Here is a 24,823-nt window from a genome sequence, read left to right as displayed (position 1 = left end):
ATCTGCTACTCAGTTCTCATACAAAGAATGTAGCAAGCGGTTGTGCTGTCTTCAAGGCATTAGTGATAGAATCATGTGATGTTTTAATGTTTTACAAAAACGGATCATCAGAAAAGAGAATCGGCCTCTTCAAGTTCAGCAAGGAAATTAAAGGTGATGATGTTAGATGTGAAATTCTGGTTGAATTTAGATGGAATTACAGCAGGAACAGCTGACTATGGGGATGATACCGTTGCGTTTGAGACACTAGACATACAGCCGGAAGAACGAGGCAAGGAAGATGTCCCAGAGGAAGTGACGCTGGTAAAGAAAACACAAACATCTTTACATTAAAGGAACTCTCAGAAATATTTCATGACATTAAAAATACAAAGGATAAAGTGTGAGAATTTGATCCAAACTGAAAAAGAGTATGATAATTTGTCAAGGCATAGAAAAGATGCTCATTATGCGATAAGTTATAGGACTGTTCACAGTCCTACACTGCCATGCAAGGCGAGGACTGCCTATATATAAATGTAACAGATGAAATCATATAAACAGGATGCATGAAATAGAAGATTTCTTCTACACTGACAGTCACAACTTAGAACTCTCCTGTCATGTAATGTTTCAAGTGGAAACTGAGATTTGTTTCACTATCAGAATTTAAAATTCCATTTTTTTTCCTGCAGTATTCCTTATAAGAGCTAAACCTTCACTGTTGTTGTGCTCTTTCAAAAAATTGCATAATTCCCCAGCTGACTTTCCAAGCAACTAACCCTGGGCTATGGGTTTGGGTCCTTTTCAGACAGAAACACTTAGAAAAAAATATCTCATTTATATCTGGCTAAGGTTTTCAAATCTCTCATTTCTATAGGACTGTAAAATTTCCCCTGTGGAATTTCACAATAAGATTTACACTGCCCACTTACCTTTAATATTTAGTAAATAAAGCATGCATATTTTAAGGAGTGTTTCTCATTTGGGTATTCAACTTGCCCAGTATTTTTTTTTTTTTAAGATTTTTATTTATTTATTTGTCAGAGAGAGACTGAGAGCACACAAGCAGGCAGAGTGGCAGGCTAGGCAGAGGGAGAAGCAGGCTTCCTGCAGAGCAAGGAGCCCGATGTGGGACTCGATCCCAGGACCCTGGGATCATGACCTGAGCCGAAGGCAGCAGCTAAACCTACTGAGCCATCCAGGCATCACAAACTTGCCCAGTATTTTAAATGCTTTCTGGATTTTGAGGATTCTGTGTATTTGACAGCATGTGTTTCCTATTTTAAATAAGTATGTTGCTGAAAAATAGTTCTGAAGCAAAATGAGTTATCACAGAGATAAAAGGTATACCCCGAGTTACTCTATATCTGATTAGGCCACAACATTGCACTGTATTCACTTTTAAGAAGTCTCTTATAATTTCTGCTTCCACTGCAAACTTTCCAGCTGTCCTGATTCTTCCTGAAGTGGTGGAGGGAGTCACTGGAGGAATATAGAAAAGAGGAAGTAAAGTATGTCGTGGTTGTGGGAGGCCATTGTGTTATGGTTTCTGTTTACTTGGGCTTAGCCAAGGACTTTAGTCACAATCTCCTACTAACTTGACTTGTGACCCTGCAGAAGTTTCCTGATCTGTCTGGGCATAGCTTCCTCTTATGTAAAAAGGAATGAGTTCACCTGAATGACCTCAAATGCATGGACAGCCTTATAAGGATCATAAGCCTATGAGGCTATAGTAAACACATGAGAAGTCTTCTAAAGTCTAAAAGAAAAAAAAAAAAATTCAAAATGCTGACATAATAGAAAAACTTGTCTGCGTTATTTTCCAAAAAGTGAAATGCAGTACTGATCTTGCCTAACATGTTGACAGTTCTTCAAATACTTGGACAAACAAGACTGTATACCTTCTATGGCTTAATGGTACCCGAGGTTATCTAGAGTCAATTCACTGTCAGAGTAACCTCTTTGCTTCCTTAAACTTCCCTTGTGCGTGAGACCTGACTAGAACCAGATATACTTTATCAGCTTGCCTGCCCCTTTTAATAGATTTTTCTGTGCTTGCTCACTAGATAAATTAACAAGTAAAGATTGTGTCCTTGGTGCTTTTTTCCCCCCTTTTTGGATCTATTCTCTACCACATCCTGCTCAGTGCTATATGTAATTTCATAAATCAAGTCCAATCACATCGCTAGCCCCCTCCCCCCACAAACATATTAATTTTCACTTCTGTGAACTTGGCAGTTACTCTTACTTGCCTAGAATTACAAACTCCTTCCATTCAAATACTGCCCTTCCTTAAAACCTCAGTGCAAGCCCATGTATGGTAAGACATGCTTTTTTACATATGCACACACACACACACACACACACACACACACACTCCCTTTAGCACTGCATTAATACTCTTTTACATTCTCCTCAAAATTAACATTTTTAAGTCTAATATAAAGTGATACTTCATTTGTTCTAATTTGCATCATTTTTCTCACCAATGTTTTTCATCTATAAACTTCCTAATTCATAGTATATGTTAATTTTAAAATGGATTTCATTACATTTTCCTCATTGATTTGAAAGGATTATTTTTTATTCTTTTATATTCTTGTCAGTTTTATACATTACAAATATGATTACACAGTCATTTATCTTTTAACTTTGTTCAAAGTGTACTCAAATCCTTTAATTATATATGTTTAAGTCCATTTTTTCCTACCTAAATGTAACAAAAGCATCACTCTCTATTTTCTGTTTTTGATAGTTTTGCCTGTGATCTTTAAACCATTACCATGTGTGAAATTTTTATATGTAGGCATAAAGTGACAGTCATTTTTATCTTTGGCAAATCAGGTTTCTGGGCATTATTTTCCATAGTTCAGCTTTCCCAGTGATTTTTTTGTTGTTAAATTTTTATTACAAAATTTCTAAAAACAAACAAGCAATAGTGCAGTGGATCTTTGGTACTACTTAGCCTCAACAATTATCAATATGTGAATAATCATTTGTAGATCCCACCTGCTGTTACTCAGCTCTCACAATGCCCTCATATCTTGGGGTAAATCCTAGACCTTATGTCATTTTATCCATAATAGGTCAGTATTTATAAATACATATCTTTAGGAGATAAGGTTTAAAATCTCATTATAATACCATGATTATATCTAATATTATTTCATATTGAGGCAGTGTTTTTTCAAATGTATCACACATTTTTTTTTTGTAATCTACATTTGGTTTGTTTAAACCAAGTTAAACAAAAACCTTGCATTTTACCTTTTATTGATGAATTGCTTAAGTCCTTCAATATCTATAATATATTTTCTGAAGAAATAAAGTCATTGACTCCATGGACTTCCCTTACTCTGGATTTTGTTTCATGTGTCACTGTTTAATATGTCCATCTATTCCTTATGTTTTCCACAAACTGGCAGTTAGATTTAAAAGCTTTGTTACACAGAGGTTCACTTTTGGCCAGACTATTGTCTAGGCTGTGGTGTGTAACTCCTGTTACATATCACCAGCAGGCAAATTGTGTCTCTCTTTTTTAATGTTGAGATCAATCACTGTGATGAACCTGTTCCACGCATTATGAAATTCCTCATTTTTACATTTTTTTCTAAGGGAACAGTCAAAATATATTCAACGTGTGGCTTCCTCACACCTTACTCAGGATACGCATCAAAGGTAGAGAGAAAGGAATGAAGAAAGGACAAGCCATTGAGGAGGAGACTGAAAAATAGATTAATAATATGACCGATAGATACAATCAGGCTAACAAGAAAAATAAAGTAACAAAAATGATTATTAAGTATGCAAAACTAACTAGGTTGCCAATCATGTTGATATACATTTAAATAAGATTGATAATTTCCAAAATCAATGATTATACATGAATCAGACACTGTGGGTAGAAGAGTAAAAATGCAAATATTTTTATGTGTTCTGGTATTGAAATATCTAGAATGAAAACCATCATGGTAATTAAAATGATAACAATGGTTATATTAATATAAGAAGTGACAATATTTATTTTGTTGCTAATTCATCAGAATTGTGCCAAGAATGTTCCCTTTGTTTAATTATTTAATTCCCTGGTATGTTTATTATTGTCCTACCTGAAAAAAAATTGGACCAAATATATATAATAGAATCTCCTTCATTAAATCAAAACCAACACAACTATGGATGCTTCTAAAGGCTTAGTTAAATGACTATAAGGATTTATCCTAAACTGCTAACAGTGAGGCATTGTGGTGATAGGTGTGAGATTGGGTGAGTTAAAAGGGTGCTTACTTAATTGCTTACTTCTTCGCAAACTTCTACATCACTTTGACTTTTGAGCATATTTTACTTTTAAGATATAGGAGTCATAATAAGAAAAATATGATTTTCACAGGAGAAGAAAAATTTATAATTTATAATTTATAATAATTTATAATTTAACTCATTACTTCTAAAATAAAGGGGCTACTTCCTTTCATTTTAAGAGCTGGCTAATATCAAGGATTCATAGAAATGTGACAAAAGATTGGTAATTATTTGAAAGCTGAGGAGAAGAGTAGTTGAGTAGAAGGTAGTTGACTTTGATTTGTAGGGCATCATGGACATTCAGATTTTATGGGGGAGTGGGGAGATGGTATGGGGATATCATCTACTTTGGGTCTTAAGTTGTATATTCACAAGAAAGATATTAGTAACATAGTGTTAACAAAATAAAAGGATTTAATTCACCTGTTAATGAGTACTTATTATATACAAAGCCATTTTTAAAGAATTTTATATCAGAACCTCTCAAACTATTTTAGGTAAAGGACTTCTTTTTTGTCTTTATTCCCGTTAATATGGAATACATCCTAGGCCAATACTTTGATAAAAGGCAGAAAATGAGTTACTAGAAAGTAAAAACAAACAAACAAACAAACAAACAAACAAATATCAGCCTGTTTTCAATCACTATTAGAATCACTAGCCGGAAAATTCCCTGTAAAATGTCCAGTGCTTACTTCAAAATTCTGTATTTACCCGATAAGAAACTGGTAACAGTTTACAAAACAGCACTATGGTAGGGAGGGTTTCTTTTCCTCACTGTATCGGTGAGGTAGCATACAGTTATGTCTGCATCACAGTGGAGGAAATGGAAATACAGGGAGGTGAAGTAATGTGCAAATTATACACTCCCTAGTGGCAAAATAGGGATTCAAAATGAGATAGCCTGATTTAAGAGTCTGTACTTGAACCAGTAGAATGTACCACCTCTGCCAGAAAAATAACCCGAAGAAATGCTTTATTAGAATATTTTTTCTTTGATTTTTCCTCTGTTTGCCATCATATTCATATAGTATCTCATATCACTAAATATTGCTTAGGAAAATATATAGTAATATATGTAATTTCAAAATCATGCTGTAGAACAGAAATGAAGTTCAACAGCACTTACTAAAACGCTCCCTACTTCTTCAGTTGATCCTATTTGTATAGCTTATTCCTCATACTGATGATTTAAAACACCACGAAGAAAATTGGCCTCTGGCCAAGATGCTTAAACTATTCCCATAAACATGAAGGGTTTAATTCAAACTGAAAAGTAATTTGAAAACTAGAATCTCATTTCTTACTTGCACCTAGAAATAAGCCAAATCACACATTTTTAACAAACTGACAGAAATGAAGCACTTTATATTAGTGACTAAACCCGCAAAGCTTGCAAAATTCTGGAAGCAAGAATATAATGGTAAAAGCAAGTTTTTAGATATCTACATAAATAGTAATTAATCCATTTAAAATGTTTGATAAACATTCCATGAAATGGAGTATCAATTCCAAAAGCCTATAATAATATAGTCTTTGCTTCCTTAATTCTTGTTTTGTTTTTCTTTTCCAACCCACATCTAATTTCCTTAAGCCTGAAGGGTCATAAGCTTTTCTGCATACATAGTAGGGCTTTTATTCATTGAAATACCAGAACACTTAATAATTCATGGTAGACTATAATAATTTACTACTTTGTCATTACTGATATCTGATTGGAAACAAACAAATCTTAGGTTTCAAATTAGTAAATTAGTAAATCATTGATCCATGGATAAAGTGGCTGACAACTTTGCTTTACACACAATTGTGGAGAAGAAAACGGCCACACATGTCTCCAATACTGGGGCAGAGTAAAGATTTTCATTACTGGTAGAAAAGTTGCATGAAATTGTGTGTGTGTGTGTGTGTGCGTGTGTGTGTGTATGACTTTATATCTCACTGTTCAATATGTATTTGACCATCCACTAAAAAAGTTTTGTTTTCATTATTCTCTTCAGGAGGATTCAGCAACCAACTTTCCCTTTTAGTAGACTTGCTTAAAAATATATTCTGCAGCATCACCTTGATCCCAAAACCAGACAAGGATCCCATCAAAAAAGAGAACTACAGACCAATATCCTTGATGAACACAGATGCAAAAATTCTCGCCAAAATACTAGCCAATAGGATTCAACAGTACATTAAAAGGATTATTCACCACGACCAAGTGGGATTTATTCCAGGGCTGCAAGGTTGGTTCAACATCTGCAAATCAATCAATGTGATACAACACATTAATAAAAGAAAGAACAAGAACCATATGATACTCTCCATAGGTGCTGAAAAAGCATTTGACAAAGTACAGCATCCCTTCCTGATCAAAACTCTTCAAAGTGTAGGGATAGAGGGCACATACCTCAATACTATCAAAGCCATCTATGAAAAACCCACCACAAATATCATTCTCAATGGAGAAAAACTGAAAGCTTTTCCGCTAAGGTCAGGAACACGGCAGGGATGTCCCTTATCACCACTGCTATTCAACATAGTACTAGAAGTCCTAGCCTCAGTAATCAGACAACAAAAGGAAATTAAAGGCATCCAAATTGGCAAAGAAGAAGTCAAACTATCACTCTTCGCAGATGATATGATACTATATGTGGAAAACCCAAAAGACTCCACTCCAAAACTGCTAGAACTTGTACAGGAATTCAGTAAAGTGCCAGGATATAAAATCAATGCACAGAAATCAGTTGCATTTCTCTACACCAACAACAAGACAGAAGAAAGAGAAATTAAGGAGTCCATCCCATTTACAACTGCACCCAAAACTATAAGATACCTAGGAATAAACCTAACCAAAAAGACTAAGAATCTATACACAGAAAACTATAAAGTACTCATGAAAGAAATTGAGGAAGACACAAAGAAATGGAAAAATGTTCCATGCTCCTGGATTGGAAGAATAAATATTGTGAAAATGTCTATGCTACCTAAAGCAATCTACACATTTAATGCAATTCCTATCAAAGTACCATCCATTTTTTTCAAAGAAATGGAACAAATAATCCTAAAATTTATATGGAACCAGAAAAGACCTCGAATAGCCAAAGCAATATTGAAAAAGAAAGCCAAAGTTGGTGGCATCACAATTCCGGACTTCAAGCTCTATTACAAAGCTGTCATCATCAAGACAGCATGGTACTGGCACAAAAACAGACACCTAGATCAATGGAACAGAGTAGAGAGCCCAGAAATAGACCCTCAACTCTATGGGCAACTAATCTTCGACAAAGCAGGAAAGAATGTCCAATGGAAAAAAGACAGCCTCTTCAACAAATGGTGTTGGGAAAATTGGACAGCCACATGCAGAAAAATGAAATTGGATCATTTCCTTACACCACACACGAAAATAGCCTCAAAATGGATGAAGGATCTCAATGTGAGAAAGGAATCCATCAAAATCCTTGAGGAGAACACAGGCAGCAACCTCTTCGACCTCAGCCGCAGCAACATCTTCCTAGGAACATCGCCAAAGGCAAGGGAAGCAAGGGCAAAATTGAACTATTGGGATTTTATCAAGATCAAAAGCTTTTGCACAGCAAAGGAAGCAGTTAACAAAACCAAAAGACAGCTGACAGAATGGGAGAAGATATTTGCAAATGACATATCAGAGGAAGGGCTAGTGTCCAAAATCTATAAAGAACTTAGCAAACTCAACACCCAAAGAACAAATAATCCAATCAAGAAATGGGCAGAAGACATGAACAGACATTTCTGCAAAGAAGACATCCAGATGGCCAACAGACACATGAAAAAGTGCTCCATATCACTCGGCATCAGGGAAATACAAATCAAAACCACAATGAGATATCACCTCACACCAGTCAGAATGGCTAAAATTAACAAGTCAGGAAATGACAGATGCTGGCGAGGATGCGGACAAAGGGGAACCCTCCTACACTGTTGGTGGGAATGCAAGCTGGTGCAACCACTCTGGAAAACAGCATGGAGGTTCCTCAAAATGTTGAAAATAGAACTACCCTATGACCCAGCAATTGCACTGCTGGGTATTTATCCTAAAGATAAAAACGTAGTGATCCGAAGGGGCACGTGCACCCGAATGTTTATAGCAGCAATGTCTACAATAGCCAAACTATGGAAAGAACCTAGATGTCCATCAACAGATGAATGGATAAAGAAGATGTGGTATATATACACAATGGAATACTATGCAGCCATCAAAAGAAATGAAATCTTGCCATTTGTGACGACGTGGATGGAACTAGAGGGTATCATGCTTAGCGAAATAAGTCAGTTGGAGAAAGACAACTATCATATGATCTCCCTGATGTGAGGGAGAGGAGATGCAACATGGGGGGTTAATGGGGTAGGAGAAGAGTAAATGAAACAAGATGGGATTGGGAGGGAGACAAACCATAAGTGACTCTTAATCTCACAAAACAAACTGAGGGTTGATGGGAGGGGTGTTGGGAGGGGGGGTGGGATTATGGACATTGGGGAGGGTATGTGCTATGGTGAGTGCTGTGAAGTGTGTAAACCTGGCGATTCACAGACCTGTACCCCTGGGGATAAAAATATATTATATGTTTATAAAAAATAAAATTAAAAAAAAAAAGATATATTCTGGACTGGGGAGGGAGACAAACCATAAGAGACTCTTCATCTCAGGAAACAAACTGACGGTTGTTACGGGGTGGGGTGGGAAGGATAGGGTGGTTGGATGATGGACATTGGGGAGGGTATGTGCTATGGTGAGTGCTGTGAATTGTGTAAGCCTGATGATTCACAGACCTGTACCCCTCATGCAAATAATACATTATACGTTAATTTAAAAAAAAATCAGTATGGGAAACTTCACCACTTTATTCTAAGAAACAAAGACACCCCCAAAACAAACAAGGCAAATGTACATGTAGCCACAAAGAATAAATAAACTGATTTCTATTTAAAAACATATATTCTGAACTTCATATTGTATAAATAACATAGATACTAATCATCCATAATCATAGGGTTTGTTTTATTGATCAAATCATTTTTTTCATTCAACAAATTTTTATTGACAACAAAGTCTTTATCAGGGACTGTTGTTTTCCTAGTTTCTTTCAGAAGTTGGTCAGATGAATACTGTTTTACACTTGAGCACAGACTCAACTCTGTCTCCATACTCTCTGCCAGAATTACCTTGTATCAGCAGGGAACAGGCCTCAAGGGGAATTGGAGCTTTTGAAATCTGTGCTGAGAATATATAGTTGAAGAGGATTGCAATTATTTTGCAGTGAAACAACAAACAATTTTCATTTTTTTTTTTTTGAGATGATTCCCTCTTATTGACACCAGGGGTTATCCTGTTATGAAGCTGCTATATTTTAAATCAGTGTATTATTTGAGCTTCTCCTCTCTCAATAAAAAATAATGAATACAATACACTGAGACTGTAATACCATTTCCACTTATTAAATAGAAAGCTCTTTTGTGACTATTTTAAAAAGACACACACAGGAATATGGTGCAGTGACCATCAAATTAAACTAATGCATATTCAGATTCTACTGGGGAGAATACAGGTACAACATTTTATCACATCCTTCTTTGACATTATTGGTTGTTTACCTCTAATTCCTATCATGTTTTTTCATCATGACATATATAGTTAAATATCTGAAGGTTGAATTCAACTCCCTGAGGACAAATTTATGTCCTATTTTCCTTCAAGGAAAATAACACTTCATATTCTATTTAAAGATATGTGGGACTATATTTAAATCTTTAAATGAAGAGCATAATTTCTCTCTAGAAATATGAATTACCAAAAGTAATTTAGAAAGTGTAGAATATATAGAGAGCCATAACAACCAGAGAAATTATTTTGCTATTTAAATCCTTGCAGAATGTACAGAAAGAAGAGACCCATCCTATGTTTTTTCAATTAAATATGTATTTTAACTTTTCATTTTGAAATAATTACAGATTTACAGGAAGTCACATCCTATTTTTGTGGCCATATTTTTATGAAGATGAATTTTGAAGCCTGCTTTTTTTATATTATATATGAGAAAATGAGGTAAAGATAAGTCATCTTTTTATCTAAAGATATATCTTACATATATATGCGTGTGATGAGAGAAAGATAGAAAGGGGGGAGAGAGAGGCACTTTCTCACTTAATATAAAATCCAGAAAGCATGATTTATGTTATGCTATTTCTCTCTGAAATGAGAAAAGAAGAGATTTTAATCTTGGCAGAGTTCGTATTGAGTTGCTGACAATATTCTTTCCTATATTTGATAATACTGAAAATCTCAGAATGGTCTCACTCGGTATCAGTTGGCAACGTCTACATTTCCTTTTCCTTTTACAGCCCTCTTTTTTTAATCAAGTTAAGTAAATAGGATTTAAAGCAAAAGAAAGCACATTTGAAAACCTCAGAAGATAAGGTGACCAAGTCCCCAAAGTTTTGTATTATTTTTGCATTCCAGCGACCACTAATTCTAGAATGCAGAACATTTGGTTTGTGCACACTTAGTCATGAAAATCAACTCTGAAATGTATTTTTGCTGACTTGTCAAATTTGGGGTCTTGTTTCTTTCTGTATAATAAAACAGCTGCTTGCTGACTAGTTAAGAAAAGAAACGTATACATAAAAACATCAAACACATACTTCAATTCTACTCTCAGCTTTCCTTTGAGGCTGGTCGGTTGCCTGAGTCCCAATCAGTGCCATTCATTGTTTTCATTGTAGTCTCCTCAGTGCCTGCCAGGTTGGCTAAATTGGTTCTACTGGTATTCCTATCCACTTTTATAAAGGATTTATCAGATTCGGTAAATAAGAGATTATACTTTCTAATTCCAAATTGTAATTGAAAACCCCATCGGCTCCCTTTCTTTTGTGTGGCGCCACATTTACTAACAACGCCATTTTCTTATTTTCAACTGATTGGATGAACACAGAACTCATTAACCAGTATCTGATGTGCTAAGTAGAGCATTTAAAAGTAGATACCTGCCTTTTCTTCATCCCATCCTCCACCTCCCCTAACTGTTCTCTGGGCTATCACCTCCTAAGATTGGAAGTTCCCAGGTTCTGTGGGATCTGAATATTTAAGTATCAGTGTACCTACTTTCAAATACAAATTTATAGGCAAAAGGAAATACAGCTTTTGAGAATGAGATCAGAAATAGCAACCATTAACTAACTTAAAAAAGCTGGCACAAACATCCCAATAAGAAGACTTTTCCAGGAAAGTCTTGGAAAGGGCCCTAGAGTGAGAGCCCTTGAAGCTTCAGTTTTGCGTGACTTTCCCACTTAGTCAGCCTTGGCTCCCACCATGCCTCCCAGGTCTCATGCGGCTGGAGCCATTTTGGCTCTTTTTTTTTTTTTTTTTTTTTTTAAACAGAGAGAGAGAGATCACAAGTATGCAGAGAGGCAGGCACAGAGAGAGAGAGGAGAAAGTGGGTTCCCCGCTGAGCAGAGAGCCCGATGTGGGCCTCGATCCCAGGACCCTGAGATCATGACCTGAGCCGAAGGCAGAGGCTTAACCCACTGAGCCACCCAGGCGCCCCATTCTGGCTCTTTGATGTTCCTGGAGGTCTCCAGAAACATTCAAAGCCTCAGTGTCGTAGCAGTCATCACTGCCTCTCCTTGGAATGCTCCTTGGGGTCTACTTCCCACTTCCCCTCCTCTTGTTCACTTCCTTGCTCAGGTGTTACCTTCTCCAAGTAGACTTCCCTAAGCACCATATTCAGAATTCCAACCACTCCTCCCACTAGCATCCCTTAGCTTTCCTCTATTTTTCTTTGTAGCTTTCATCCTATCTTAAATAGATGTTATAGTTAAGTAGTGGCTTGTTTGTTTCTGCTCATTAAGATGTAAAGTTCCACGATAGAAGAAATTTTTTTTTTTGCCTTTTTCCTTAAATTATGTATCCTCAGTGCCTAAAAACAGAACCTCACATATAATAAAAGTCTGATGAAATGTTTTGAATAAATGGAAGCAGTAAGGGAGGTTCCCTTTTGTTTAACAAAGTGCACTATAATCAAAATATAATTGACAAATATTGTTTGACCATGTGGAGAAGCAGAGAGAGGAAAAAGCCATAAAGAGTTGATAAAAAATATTGGAATCAGTAACCCATGAGTAAAAAATAAAGAGACTACCTGGAAGGCTCGTTTGACTCAAACTTCTTCTTGGTATTCTGGGATTCTCACAGAATCAGCACATGAAATCTTATTTAATCTGCTGCTTTGGTCTTAGGTAAAGATAGTGTACAGAGATGAAAAAAGTTCTCCCCATATGGGGAGCATTTACCTGGAGCTTACACATGACAACAAATGGATGCTTCAAAGTAAAATAGGTTTCGATAGCAATTTAAGGAATTTAACTTTGTATTGGTGATGGCTGGACTTGAAACATGATTTCTAGAAGAGCAAGAGATGCCCTTTTTTTTTTTTTTAAGAGATGCCCTTTTTACAGTATTGCTAAGAAAACATTTATGTACACTTTATTTTTAAAAGCTGTAGTGAGACCTGACTTATGAAGGCATAAACCTTTTTACAGTTCTGTTTTTCCTATTCCAATATTTTGGGAGATGTTCAAGAAGAAATTACTAAACACAATTCATAAAAGTTGTGTTTGTTTAAAAATGCTCCCTCCGTGTCTATTAAAGATACATATATTAAATAAGCATTGCACTGTTTCCTTTTAAAACCAAAGAACAGGGACACCTGGGTTGCTCAGCCAGTTAAGCATATGCCTTGGGCTCCGGTCATGAAATCCGGGTCCTGGGATTGAGTCCTGCCTGGGCTCCCTGCTCAGTGGGGAGTCTGCTCCTCCCTCTCCCTCTGTTCCTCCTCCCCACCAATCCTCCTCACTCTCTCCCTGTCTCAAGTAGATAAATAAAATCTTAAAAAAAGAAAACAACTAAAGAACAAAAGATATTAGTAACATATAATTAATTTTAATCTTTTTCTTACTTACTATATTAGTTGTCTATTGATGTGCCAACAATTCACCACAAACTTGGGTGGCTTGAAACAATGCAAATTGATCATCTTACAGTTATGTAGTTGAGTTGCATGAGATGGGCAGTCACTGGGATAAAATTACCATGCCAGCAAGCCTGTGTTCCCTTGAAAAGACTCTAGGGGAAAAACCTCTTTCCTCATCCTTTCCATCTGCCTTCTTGAAGGCCTCTCATATTCCTGGGCCTGTGACCCCTTCCTCGAGCTGCTGAACCAGGAATAGCATCACACTGAGCTTACATCCATCATTACAGCTCTTTTTGACCATAGATGGGGAAGATGCTCAACTTCAAAGATTTTATGTGATGAGATAGGACCCACCTGGCTAAATCAGGAAAATGTATCTCAAAATTCTTGAACTTAATTATACATGCAAAGTCCCCTTTGCTGTTTAAGGTAGCATATTTACAGGGTCTGGCCTTAATTAAACTATTTTTAATAAAGATTATTTAAGGTCAATATCAGTACTCAATATACCTCAAAAGAGCAAAAATCAAATGCTACTAAAATCTAGACACTTCTATTGAACACACACACACACACACACACTTTTTCCCAAAGAAGTTATAATTAACCCATTAACATTTCTTACCCTGACCTGAGTAATTTGAGTACATAAATACATTAGGATTAATTCTCACATGATATATAGAAATATTTTCAAGGCTTAAATTAGCTTTTCCTTTTTGGCCACATAATCTAATCCTTTAATCTGCAACTTTTGAATCAATTAATAAACAACTGAGGTGGAAATAGACCAATTCTAGGAATGAAAGAAAATAGCAGAATAAGACAATATGTAAATTCCCATGGGAAAACAACAAGAGAAATAATGATTTAGATACTTGTGTTATTCTCTTATTTCATTGAAGTATTGCAAATACAGTATTTAATTTATGATCAACTTGTCTTCTTATTGCAACACTACTACTTTAATGCAAATTTAGTCTGGCTTCATAACATCATCTTTTTTTCATATTTATTGGGAATGATTGCTCTTCTCTAATAATATGTTTTAAAATATTCTATTTTTTAAAAACCAGTACATATAAGACTTTTAAAATCCTATACATCTGTAATAATTATGACATCCCACACATTAATTGTTCTAAACTTATAGCAGCTGCCTGGGGCTATTCTTCAAGCTTTCTCAACTTGGTTCTGATTCATAAAGGTGATGGCAAAGGTAGCTATTTTGCAATGTGTTAAAAATTCCTCAGTTTAATATTTAAACTTAATAAAAATTAAACATTTTTTCCAGTCTCAATTGGCACTCTATTCGTACAGGGACCCCAAGTTACTGCTACTACACAAATAATTTCACCTTTTAAAGAGTTCCTTGTAGTAACCATTTAATAAAGTATTAAAAAAGAATGTATAGATAGCATATTAAATAGACCTCATTTACATGGAAATGCTACACCATTTTAGTTATCAAGGTATTTTTCTTACAGATGTTCTGCCTCTGGCAGTGTTAAATGCATTGTAGCCTAACAGGACTGAATTGATTACATGAATTCAGCCCCATAATATTATACAGGGAAATTTATTTCTCTTTTAATGAAAAACAGACACTCTAATTTCTCATCTTAAAATTTTACAGTGTCACTCTGTTAATTATAAAATAAAGATGAGTCTTATCACGGAGGCTCCTCACTTCTCCTAACTTCTATACCACTCCAATATTGATTCTGTGCAGAAATAAGTCATCATAAGTAGGCAATTATCTTTTATTCTTCTGCCAGAGATGGCCTGTCATCTTTGAATCCTCCTGGCAGAATGAGCTTTCACCACTTTTTACACCTACTTATATTGAGTTGAGATAAAATAATGAACTGATTGGTCGGATCAGACTGACAGTAATCAGGGATCTTACCCAGAATCAAACTATACGAAGTAAGCCAAATGGTGCAATGGACTTCAAGATAAAAAATAAGACTTGGACTGCACTTAAACAGCTCTCCAGGTCCTCCCTTACCATATTATTCTAACAATGTGCCTTGACCAAGATTTCACCTATGTGTAATGTAAGTGGTCTCACACTAGGAAATATCTGTGGTCAGGAAATATCTTCATTTTAACACACAGTGACACTGTTGTCGCTAATATTTTCCAGTAGGCCATGTTCCGTAGGTCCATAATTATCAGTTTTATTATATTAAGTAATGAAAACTAACGAGGTCCCTTCTTTTCTTCTACGTCCTGCTCCTGCTTCAGCACTGGTGTAAAGTTCAAACCACATGCTGGAACCCTCCCCCTGGCCCTACCATTTAATCACCATGAAAATGACCAGCCAGTCTCCTTTTACTAGGTTCTCAAGCCTTTTCAGACCTGTATGGGAACCAGGCTGTTCTTGCAGAAACCTCATTATGTGAGTAAGAAAACTCCATACCCTATTGGTGTGTGTGTGTGTGTGTGTGTGTGTGTGTGTGTTTGCACTGTCATCAGCGTCAACATTCAAACCAAATTTTGGGCGGAGTCCATCCTGCTTTTATGGGTGGCTATAACCATCTTCCTACCTGGACTCCCCTCTTCTGTTGCCCCCTTCAAGCCATTATTCATTCTTCATCTAAAGGAAAAAATAGCCTTCTTAAAGAGTTAATACCCTTAAAGGGTTAAGATTACTTTAATTGGATATCCCCCTTCCCCATCTTGAAATGAAATTCCCAGTCACGCTTAGAAGTCCTGTGTGATCTCAACCTTGTCCATTTTTTCCAGTCTCAATTGGCACTCTATTCATACAGGGACCCCAAGCTTCAGATACCACCATTTTTTTTGAGTTTCTTGAATATTCCATTTTCTTTTTCTTTACCTCAAGACCTTTGAGCATGCTCTTACCTCTTCCTGGAATGCTCTTCTTCCTCCTTATTCTCTTTACAGTTAAATAGTAAATCACCTTTCTTTAAATTTTAGCTTAAATGGTGCTTCTTTAGAGAGGTGTTTACTACCTACTCAGCCTACCTAGAGAAGGAGCACTTGTCCAGTTTCTATCCCAGTCTAAGCTTTACCACAGCAGACTGTCTTTTTTATTTACTTTTTATAACTAGGACCCAGTAGAATATCTGCTATATAATAAATATTATTAAATGAATGAATATTAATGACTGACTCAGAAATTCAGGATCTACTATATAATAAATATTAAATGAATGAATATTGATGACTGAATCAGCGAACTGATTCAGAAATTTCCTTAAAGTAGGGAAAGACATAATAAAGGTGACTTTCATAATTATCAAGATGAAACTCACCCAACTGAGTAACATGGAAATGATTGCCATCACACAAAAAACAAATAGTCAAAAATAAACAAGCAAGCAGCAGACCAGAACTAGCAGCTTGGGATGAATAGCATGATAAAAACCATAGGCATTTTCTATTTATGCTCACTAGAAAGTAAACAGATGGATCTAAAAGTTTGCAAAGAATTTTTATTCCTCCCTAAGGTTGGAAAGGTAGAAATGCAGGGAGTAAGAGGAAGGCAGCTGTTTCATTTCTCAGAAGGATAATTAAAGAAACAGATTATCTATTTTATAAAAGTGAAAGCCACAGCATCTTCTATCTTAGTTTCTCAGATCAAAATTGAAACGCTCCTTTCAATAGAGTGTTAACATTCTTTATTTAATATATCAATATCTTTTACTTAATAGAGACCACTGAACACCAACAGAATGAGTATGCCAAATGAACAACAAACATTTGTGTGACTGTATTATTGATCTTATGTATACTTCTATAGAAATATAAAACTTGGGAAAGTTGTTTATTTTTTCACTCCTATGCAGGAAAGCAGGACATTTATCTATTGAATTTGACTCAGACGCAATTAAGAAATTATTACCAACATTCCTAATAAGTCAATTAAATAGACTTACGCAATACTGTCATTAAGTAAAAAAAAAGAAGAAGATCTTGGATAGGCAGTAGATAAAACTACATGACTACGTAGAAGAGCAATTCAAATCTAGAGCTAGTAAGTGTTTTAGAAACATTCTCATTCTGAGGAAGCTATGACAGATATAAAAAGGAGATTAGAAAGAAAGGGCAACATCAGTAAATAAATTGTTTCAATTATTGAGTCTTTGTTTATAATGTGAAGTAAATGTAGAGGTAAATCTGATGTGATTTAAAATAGCCTTGGGGCACCTGGGTGGCTCACTCAGTTAAGCTTCTACCTTCTGCTCAGGTCATGATCTCAGGGTCCTGAGATCCACCTGATGGAGCCCCACATCTGGCTCCCAGCTTAGCTGCAGGTCTGCTTCTCCCTCTCCCTCTGCCACTCCCCCTACTTGTGCTAGCTCTCGCACGCTCTCTCCCCCTCTCTCTCCCTCTGTCAAATAAATAAATAAATAAATAAAATATTTTTAAGAAATAAAAAATTAAAATAGCCACAAACATTGAAAGGTCTTATATATGATTATTTCAACTGACAGTATTCCTTAGTCTTCTAATTATTCAAATATACATTTCTTTATAAATCTAGTTTGATCTGTGAGCTTTTCCTTAAGTCTCCCTTACTTAATTTTCTCTTATACTTTGCCAAATCTCAAAGAAAAAATATTTGTGTTTAAGAAAAGATGTTATCCTTTCACAAACCAGTGGAATTTTTTAATCAACAGATCAGGCTAAAAGGCATGGCATTATTTCTATTACAAATAATTATTATAAATGTCAATTACCTTTGTTTCACATTCTTTTACTTATGACAAATGTAAACGTATTATAAAGTTTTTTCATGGCCTAAAAACTGAATTTAGAAACATACAGTTTTGAGTACATTACTTTTATTTTTTTTAAATACATACAATAGAGTTGAAAGGAGATTTTGAGGGATTAAAAATAATGAGACAAAGTCCTTAATTATGAAATAAACATTTTATTATGAAGAGAATCAATATGCTCTTTTAAAAACTGTTTCAGTGTCTACTCTGCACACCTACAGTCTGCTAGGCATAGGGTCCAGCCATAATCCTGCTATTTTCTATATGCATAAATTTTATGAGTTGTAGATCTTAATTTTCTTGAATGGAATATTGAAAAGTTGAAAAATGGGGCCTCTAAGCTTACTTAATCTCATGCTGTACTTTGATTCTGTACTACTCCAGAGAAAGAAATCTTCATCACAATTTGAACATCAGTAACCCTGATTTTGGTCTTTACTTTAAATATGTTTAATAATATGCCTCTCATCTACATTCCCACATGTACAATGTATCCTATCGTGCTATTTCTTTATAATTCACTGATTAAACTATTATTTTTTATGTGCCAGTCAGATTTAAAGTCCGATTTTAAAAATCATAGATTTGTAATATGTATACATCTGCTGTGTTGAATTACATTTGAGATATTTTGCACACAAGCCAGTAGTTTCCAATCTGGGAAATAAAGACGTTTCCCTGTGGCTCTTAAGAGGGAAGATCACTGGAGCCTGTAACTGGGTGTGCGGGAACCTTTGTAATGAGCACCTTGGGCTGCTATGAATACCTTTACTTTATTGCTCTTCCTATATTGTATCTTTTTCCTTCACAAACCATAGAATCATGAGTACTGACATTTTGGGTCCTGGGAATCTTCTTTATCAATTGAAGCCTGTTTGGCTACCACCATTAGCACCATTCCTCAATCAATTTTCTTGAGTTTTCTATTAACTTGGGCATATAACCTCCAAAATCAATATTATTAATCCAGCTTCCATTTTTTATAACTCTGAAATCTTCCTTTTTCTAATTTATGGTCGTCAACACTTTTAGAAAAAATATTAGCCATATTCATTTTGTGTTTTTATTCCTAATTTAATGAAAATGTATCCAGTATTTTCTTATTTTGTTAGTATTTTAAAGGATTTTTAATATTGTGTGAGTTGATCTATATATACTTTCTATTTTGTAAACATTGGATGTTTTTTATTAAAATAAGACATTTTTTCTTCTTTTAAATATATTCTGGATATTTTCAAATGGCATTATGCTCATCTGTATTCTAAAGATTTAGTTTTGGTAGATATTTCTTTATAGAACATCAAGGTTCAGTATTTTTAGGGGGAATAGTACTTTTGGCAAAATTCTACATTTCTTCTATAATAATATATAATAATAACTTTCTATTTTCTTTATAATTTGGAGTTGTTTTAGGGAAAATATATTTTTATAAAATAGCCAATGAATCTGGTTCTTTTTTTATTATAACTGTATGTAATTGAGCAAATTTCAGTTCATGTAGTTTCTGTAGTAACTGTGACTACTTTTCTCTTACTATTTGGTATTTTATGTGTTTCTATTTTCTCCCTTCTTGGGTAGATTAGCTTTTCAGTCACATATAAGTTCTGTGTTTTCTATTTTTTTTTTCTTTATTATTCTATTTTTTAAATTTTTAATTAAATAAATTCTAATTTTAAATTTTGCTTCTTTCTACTATGTTTTCAGATTATTGTTTAATTAAACTAGAAATTTATTTAAAAAATAGAAAAAATGTAATCTGTGGATATTAAATAAACAAATAGGAAATCACACTTAACTCAGGAAAAGGAAACATCAAAACCAAATTACAAAGTAGCTCAAAAGTCTTCATAAAATACTACACATTAAGACATATTGAATGCCTCATGGAACAGTATATAGAGAAAAATTTGGACCTCATTGTCTATATCATTAAGTCACATAGTTAAAAAATATCTTTATTAAGCTTTGAACCATAAATATTTTAAGGAATAATACAAAGTAAAGTTAAAAATGCAGAGAACTCTAAATTAGTAATTTCAAAGAAATTGATAAAGAAAAAAATTAGAACTATTAACTAAACTCAAAAGCTAGATCCAAATATTAGTGAACCAAGGCAGCAACAAGACAAAGTAATAGTTTAAAAAGTCACATAAATCAGAAAAATTCCTAAAAGATCAATAATAAAAGACAAAGAATACTCATAAATGCCAAAGACTATGAATGCCTGATACATTTCATTAGCAATCAAATATATACTAACAGTCATAAATTACCATCTTCTTCCCCTCAGATTTGCAAACAATAATGAAAAACATTTCAAGCTATTTGATCACATGATATTTAATAACTGATATCGCAGAAAACTTGGTGGGAGCTCTGAATGGGGATTATGTTTCTGTTTGTCTTTATTAATTTGTTAAACAGGCAGATATGCATTGTTTAATACCACCATTCTTCATTGCAACTGGAGATAAAACAGTATTATGATAGTCACAGATAATAGGTTGCATCCTTGATGTTTCAGGTTCCTGAACTTACACAGAGCAGAATCAGCAGCCCTGATCTGCAGTGGGAAGTCAGAGGGGCCATGTGCTTGGCATGTTTGCTTCCCTTGGGGGACATGCTGCTCAGTGGGTCACTGGCTGACAGAGCTCCACTAAGGATCATGCCATTTCACTTGAGGAAATTGGCTACATTCCTGTTTGTTCAGAACTGAGATAATCCTTTTTTCTCCCTTTCACCCTGCACTAGCTGATCTCTAAGATTTAGACACCTGAAGCATGAGAGCGAACGGGAGGTTAATTCAACAATTCTGTAAATAGTTCCGTACCAGAAGTGTTTGCCAAATAACAAAGCCGCTTCTTTCCCCAAGGACGTGGAAGTGAAGACATTATTTTTTAGAAGCACAAAGAGCAATCTGATGAGGATGGTATTGGCATTTAGCCAAGCATGAGCTCCACAAAGACCATGAGGCTGGGCCTGCCTGTGGTGTTCTTTATGGCTTTAGTTCTCCAGATTAAATTGTATCAGTCCATCAGCTCAAGAGTCTTGCAAGTGGCCCTCTCAGTTCTGTAGTCCTTTTTCTGGATAGCTATCTAAGGAAACACATGGCAGTCATCAGCTTAGAACTTAAGGAAAATTTCAGCAAGGCAACCACAAAAATTACTTCATCATGGAAGGATAAAAGTTGACACATCACAAGCTAAAATGGCTCCTGGAGCCTCTCTGGAAATCCAGAACAAATGGAAGAGGACCACAGTGAGTGAAATGACAAGAGTTGAGAGACTGACTGGTAGAGAGCTGCTTGTGCCATCTGCAACACCAGACAGAAGCAGCTGTGCGTCAGGGTATCAGATGGAAGAAGTCTACAGTGCCTCTTAGTGAGAGCATGGTGAAAAGGCAATTTCTCAAAAATAATACATTTTTTTTTTAAAGAAAGATGATTGGTGGCTACAGGCTCATTCTAGGCTTGATCTTGCATCGCAGAGCAGCCAAGGTGGTCTGAAGCCTTGATACTATTGTGGAGCTAGAGCAAGCAAGATTGGGGGCCAATGGAACACTGCTAAGTGCCCAAAACTCTCAAGATGACAGCAAGTGTTACAATGTAGGGCTGTGAATGGGACAAGGAACATTAGAATCATAATTAGAATATTGTCTGGAGATGTTTCAAAGACTGCCATCACAGAAGCCAGAGAATGGTTGCTATTAGGCATGTCTTCCCTCAAGGTTTTGTATGTGTGCTCAGTATAAGGACTGAGATTCTTTTTTTTTTTTTTTGAATTATTTAAGTTTTTATTTAAATTCCAGTTTTATTTCAGCTAATTCTTTTTTTAATAATCATTTTTTTAATTTATTTTCATCATAACAGTATTCATGTTTTTGTACCACACCCAGTGCTCCATGCAGTCCGTGCCCTCTCTAATACCCACCACCTGGTTCCCCCAACCTCCCACCCCCCCCCCTCTTCAAACCCTTCACATTGTTTTTTAGAGTCCATAGTCTCTCATTGTTCACCTCCCCTTCCAATTTCCCCCAACTCCCTTCTCCTAACTCCCCATGTCCTCCATACTATTTGTTATGCTCCACAAATAAGTGAAACCATATGATACTTGACTCTCTCTGCTTGACTTATTTCACTCAGCATAATCTCTTCCAGTCCAGTCCATGTTGCTACAAAAGTTGGGTATTCATCCTTTCTGATGGAGGCATAATACTCCATAGTGTATATGGACCACATCTTCCTTATCTATTCGTCCGTTGAAGGGCATCTTGGTTCTTTCCACAGTTTGGCAACCGTGGCCATTGCTGCTATAAACATTGGGGTACAGATGGCCCTTCTTTTCACTACATCTGTATCTTTGGGGTAAATACCCAGTAGTACAATTGCAGGGTCATAGGGAAGTTCTATTTTTAATTTCTTGAGGAATCTCCACACTGTTCTCCAAAGAGGCTGCACCAACTTGCATTCCCACCAACAGTGTAAGAGGGTTCCCTTTTCTCCACATCCCCTCCAACACATGTTGTTTCCTGTCTTGCTAATTTTGGCCATTCTAACTGGTGTAAGGTGGTATCTCAATGTGGTTTTAACTTGAAACTCCCTGATGGCTAGTGATGATGAACATTTTTTCATGTGTCTGATAGCCATTTGTATGTCTTCATTGGAGAAGTGTCTGTTCATATCTTCTGCCCATTTTTTGATATGATTATCTGTTTTGTGTGTGTTGAGTTTGAGGAGTTCTTTATAGATCCTGGATATCAATCTTTTGTCTGTACTGTCATTTGCAAATATCTTCTCCCATTCCGTAGGTTGCCTCTTTGTTTTCTTGACTGTTTCCTTTGCTGTGCAGAAGCTTTTGATTTTGAACAAGCCTCCCTCAAAAAAATTGAAAAATCCAGAACACAGCAGCTGTCTCTACACCTTAAAGAACTGGAGAATCAACAACAAATCAAACCATCTCCACACATAAGAAGGGAAACAATCAAGATTAGAGCTGAGATTAATGAGGTAGAAACCAGAGATACAGTAGAATGTATCAATGAAACTAGAAGCTGGTTTTTTGAAAGAATCAATAAGATCGATAAACCATTGGCCACACTAATCCAAAAGAAAAGAGAGAAAGCCCAAATTCATAAAATTATGAATGAAAAGGGAGAGATCACAACTAACACCAAGGAAATAGAAACAATCATTAGAAGTTATTATCAACAATTATATTCCAATAAGCTAAGCAACCTAGATGAAATGGATGCATTCCTGGAAAACTGTAAACTCCCAAAATTGAACCAGGAAGAAATCGACAACCTAAATAGACTGATATCTAGTAATGAGATTGAAGCAGTGATCAAAAACCTCCCAAAAAACAAGAGCCCAGGACCTGGCGGATTCCCTGGGGAATTCTACCAAACTTTCAAGGAAGAAATAACACCTATTCTCCTGAAGCTGTTTCAAAAAATTGAAGCAGAAGGAAAACTTCCAGACTCTTTCTATGAAGCCAGCATTACCCTGATCCCCAAACCAGGCAAAGACCCTACCAAAAAGGAGAATTTCAGACCAATATCACTGATGAATATGGATGCTAAGATTCTCAACAAGATCCTAGCAAACAGGATCCAACAGCACATTAAAAAGTTTATCCACCATGACCAGGTGGGATTCATTCCTGGGCTATAAGGATGGTTCAACATTTGCAAATTAATCAATGTGATAGAACAAATTAATAAGAAAAGAGAGAAGAACCACATGGTCCTCTCAATTGATGCAGAAAAAGCATTTGACAAAATCCAGCATCCGTTCCTGATTAAAACGCTTCAAAGTATAGGGATAGAGGGAACATTCCTGAACTTCATCAAATCTATCTATGAAAAACCCACAGCAAATATCATCCTCAATGGGAAAAAGCTTGCAGCCTTCCTGTTGAGATCAGGAACACGACAAGGATGCCCACTCTCACCACTCTTGTTCAACATAGTATTAGAAGTCCTAGCAACAGCAATCAGACAACAAAGAGAAATAAAAGGTATCCAAATTGGCAATGAAGAAGTCAAACTCTCTCTCTTCGCAGATGACATGATTCTTTATATGGAAAACCCAAAAGACTCCACCCCCAAACTACTAGAACTCATACAGCAATTCAGTAACGTGGCAGGATACAAAGTCAATGTACAGAAATCAGTGGCTTTCTTATACACTAACAATGAAAATACAGAAAGGGAAATTAGAGAATTGATTCCATTTACTATAGCACCAAGAACCATAAGATACTTGGGAATAAACCTAACCGAAGAGGTAAAGGATCTGTACTCGAGGAACTACAGAACACTCATGAAAGAAATTGAAGAAGACACAAAAAGATGGAAGACCATTCCATGCTCTTGGATCGGAAGAATAAACATTGTTAAAATGTCTATATTGCCTAGAGCAATCTATACTTTTAATGCCATTCCAATCAAAATTCCACCTGTATTCTTCAAAGAGCTGGAGCAAATAATCCAAAAATTTGTATGGAACCAGAAGAGACTCCAAATCGCTAAGGAAATGTTGAAAAACAAAAATAAAACTGGGGGCATCACGTTACCTGATTTCAAGCTTTACTACAAAGCTGTGATCACCAAGACAGCATGGTACTGGCATAAAAACAGACACATAGACCAGTGGAACAGAGTAGAGAGCCCAGATATGGACCCTCAACTCTATGGTCAGTTAATCTTCAACAAAACAGGAAAAAATATACAGTGGAAAAAAGACAGTCTCTTCAATAAATGGTGCTGGGAAAACTGGGCAGCTATATGTAG

Source organism: Enhydra lutris, unplaced genomic scaffold (assembly GCF_002288905.1).
Source record: "Enhydra lutris kenyoni isolate GAN:26980312 unplaced genomic scaffold, ASM228890v2 scaffoldscaffold2, whole genome shotgun sequence".
In the NCBI taxonomy this organism is placed as follows: Eukaryota; Metazoa; Chordata; class Mammalia; order Carnivora; family Mustelidae; genus Enhydra; species Enhydra lutris.
This window is presented reverse-complemented; position numbering follows the sequence as displayed.